The sequence below is a fragment of the Acyrthosiphon pisum genome, chromosome A1, assembly GCF_005508785.2.
Source record: "Acyrthosiphon pisum isolate AL4f chromosome A1, pea_aphid_22Mar2018_4r6ur, whole genome shotgun sequence".
In the NCBI taxonomy this organism is placed as follows: Eukaryota; Metazoa; Arthropoda; class Insecta; order Hemiptera; family Aphididae; genus Acyrthosiphon; species Acyrthosiphon pisum.
The window spans coordinates 61,220,218-61,224,270 of NC_042494.1; positions in this window are offsets into that span (position 1 = coordinate 61,220,218).

Genomic DNA, 4,053 nt, shown 5'->3' on the forward strand with positions numbered 1-4,053 from the left:
AATTGTTTTGGCTGAATAAATAAATAAAATAAATGATAAATAATAAATTTCTTTTGGATCATCCAAATCCAAATCTTGATAATTTTTAAAAACACAATTCTTATACTTATCTACCATAAGTACCAACATATTTTCAATGTATGATACAGGTAATTTCAGTTATTAAACTAAAGCCTGCAGATTGTAGAACTGTAGAAGTAGGTATAATAATATATACAACACTATATTATAATATCTATAATGAGAATATAATGATGTGCAGTTACTCAATAGGTATATCAACAATGAAAATGATAATTCTTTTATTGTTTTTTTAGTAGATCTAATCATAAAAATATTTTTTTCCGTTTAAAGATACGATGAACTGAATGACTAATTTAAAGAATTTGGATGGGTGACCGCTTGGGAATAATTCGTGCGTCTGACATTGAATTTTTTTTGTGTGAATATATTATTAATACAGATTAAAAGCAGGTTTTATTAGTATAAAGTTTTTTAAAAAAGTCATAAACATTGTAAAAAAAACAGCTTTAAACTATTTTTTTAACCACGCAGCTGCTATGATTACAACCGCACTAGGTACAGTGCACATATAGTTTTAATAAAAAATACGACCTGCAGCTCTAACATTAAAATGTATTTATTATTTATTACTAAACATAATTTCTGATGATTTAGTATAAAAGAATAAATAGGTAATTTAAGAGTTTTCACATGGTTTGATAAATTATCAAATGAGTAGAGATTTGAGCATAATTATAAATCGATAAAATATAGTAGACGAGAATAGGGCTAATTGTTACACGGGTTGGTTGTCACAATAGTAATAATAACTCTGAAACTAGATGGTATTTAATATATTTTATATTTTATGTTCGCTTTATGTAAATACTATCCAGCGCCACAGTTGTGGCGCGAGCTAAGTAAAAAAAATAACTGCACGACTGCATGTGTGTGTAGTATATATAGTATATCGAAGCAGGAGATGCCTATTTAAACTGTGTAAAATACAGGTAAATTTGTTATACGACATAACTAATTTTCTAATGCATTAATTAACTCCTAATAAACTCCAGAAATCAGAAATTTTGGGTAGAACGTGCTTTTGTAAAAATCATCAAAATCGTACGTTTAGAAATTAAGTGCAAACTTTTTAATGGAAATTTATATTACATTTTAGAATCACGGTAGCCGTCGTAGTCGTCGTCGCATCAGTGTTGCCAATGTTACCAACAATATAATACCGTTCTTATAGATTATTGTGTAAATACTCAATATTTAATAACGATAAAAATTAGTGATATCACAAGAAAAACCTTTCGTAAACTACGTGAAAAAATGGCTAAGTAAAAAAAAATATAAGATCTTTAAGCCTTTTCAGCATTTTAATATTTCCCAACTATGGTATAAATATTTTCAGGAAAACAATATAGTTGTCAAAATATTTGAAAAAGTTGTGTAAATAATAAGGAAATATTTTATTTATATTTTTTGACCAAGAAGTTCACTTTTTAAAAATATTTTGTAAAAAACATAAACAAAATATTTTAATCATATATATTAATTATTTTAAAAATATTTTCAAGGAAACATTATAAAAATATTAAGTCAACATTTTTGTGCAATATTTTTTTATTTTATGAGAATAAAATATTTATACAATATTATCAATCAAATATTCATTACTCAAGCACTTCAAAATATTTTCAAAATATTATCATTTCCCAAATGCTGTGTGGGAGCACTATAGTCTATAAAGATGTGATATCATGAATAAATGCTAAGTATATTGAATTTAAGTAAACTTATTTTGTTTCAATAATTTATTTACTTGGCGAGGAATTATTTAGAATAGTATATAAATATTAATAATAATATTTTTAAAATAAAAATAAGTTATATTTTTATAACCTTTCGCCATTTAATTATTTTGTTCATCACACTTTGTTTCTTTTAGAATAATTCTTCGGCAAGTAATAAATTATTGAAACAAATAAGTTTACTTAAATTCGATATACTTGGCATTTGTTACTTAGCTAAGATATCACATCTTATATTTTTTTTTTACTTAGCCGTTTTTACATGTAGTTTACGAAGGGTTTTCTTGTTCATATTATCTCAATAAAAAAATTTTATCTCGGCTATGGGCTTTTCGTGAGTAATTTTTCTTCCGTAAATACATTTAATATTTTCCATTTATATACACTATAGCTCACGTTGTAATTGTTAACTTCACAAATAACTGTGTAACGTATATTTTGGTGTGTAATATTCGTCTGTTTTCATAATATTTATATAACTCATAAAGTGGCAGATGGAAAATATGGTATTTTGCGCCACCAGTAGGTACATTTAGGTAAGCACGTATGTAATTTGCGCCAAAATATAAAAATTAAACATGTTTTTTTGCACCACATCTAAAAATTCGTTTTGGTAATTCGCGACACGACAGAAAACGAAATGGAATAATCATGTAATCTGAGACACACTTTCAACTTTAATTGTTGGCATTTACCAGCAGATAAATTTACTGATATCGCATGGGAAATACGATATTACCAACGTATGCCAGATATAATATTGTTGTGTTCTACTAATAATAAGTAGAAACGAGATCAATTACGTCTATTGTAATAACATTTATCAATTGTCAAAATATCGAACAATATTGAACAGCAGTATCATGATTTTACAGTTAGTCCTATATTAATCGCAAAAATATTAATAATATATTTATTTAATAAACATAGAGTACGTATTCTTATAACTATAATATTACTGATTTTCTATTAAAATTAACTTGATTACCTATTTAGTTATTTTAAAGTGGCGCAAATTACAATTTTTGTAGGTATACACGATAGCGCAGATTACTTAATGCCCTTTTATTAAGTTTTGTGTGACGCAAACTACAACCTTAAAAAGTGGCGCGAATTATCAAAATTAATTTTTAGATGTGGCGCAAATTACATAATATATAGTTTTTTGGAGGGGTTGTTTTTGGTGCAAATTATATACATCCCATAACGTTAATTTGTTATCAAATGGTAGATTGAGGTTTGTTGTCTCAAAATACGAGGTGTTGTTTTCATATGAGTTTAAAAGGTTCAAAGTTCAAACTAAATATGTTTAAATGTTGTTAAATTTTATTTACTTATTGTTTTTTATTTATGGATTTAATTTATTTCTATCGAGCAATTCTAAATATGACACAAATTTCACATTAACAACAATCAAAAGTTTAAGTTTGATGTGGTTTATCATTTGATTTTTTACCAATTCATTTTTATCCATATACCATTAATGTATACAATATTTAGTATAATATAATAATATTATATAGATAGTTAAATTAAAAATTATAATAGTTCAAGTAATTATTAATGCACATCATGCATCTTATATGTCAATAATAACAATTGTTACTTGTCAGCTTATAAAAACTACAAACATACATAATTGTTAGGTATATATAAACTGTGTTTTAAATTTGAATGTAGAAAAAATGTAATTTGATTTAACTACCCATATATAGTAGGTATGTACTATGACCACACGTTTGGCAAAAATTATGTATATAAATTATTGCTAAAAGTATATTTTTGCTGATTTAAAATTTAAGTTGTTTTTTGTATTGTATGTGTGTGTGTTTTTACGTATCATATAAAATATATAACAAACAGTAATCAAATTGTAAACAGAAATTGGATATCTATTTAACCCAGGAAGGAACAGCACTATACACCTATAATAATAGTATACTCATATAATAGTCATATTGCGGTCATCGGCCATCAACATAATTGTATGTTTTGAAAACAAAGCGTGGACGCGTCCTTTAGAAGTCGCAAATGACGTTCGTATAAAATTGAAATATGTTGTAAATTATAATGAATGGAAGGACAGCTGTTTTGAAAATTTTTTTTTTTAAAAATGTATTTAACAATTGATACAATCATTCAAATACATTCATTCAGAAAGTATGTAAATGATTTTCAGGAAAAGTATACGCAAATACTTTTTTTGATTGTGCAAGCGGGTAAAAACAATTTT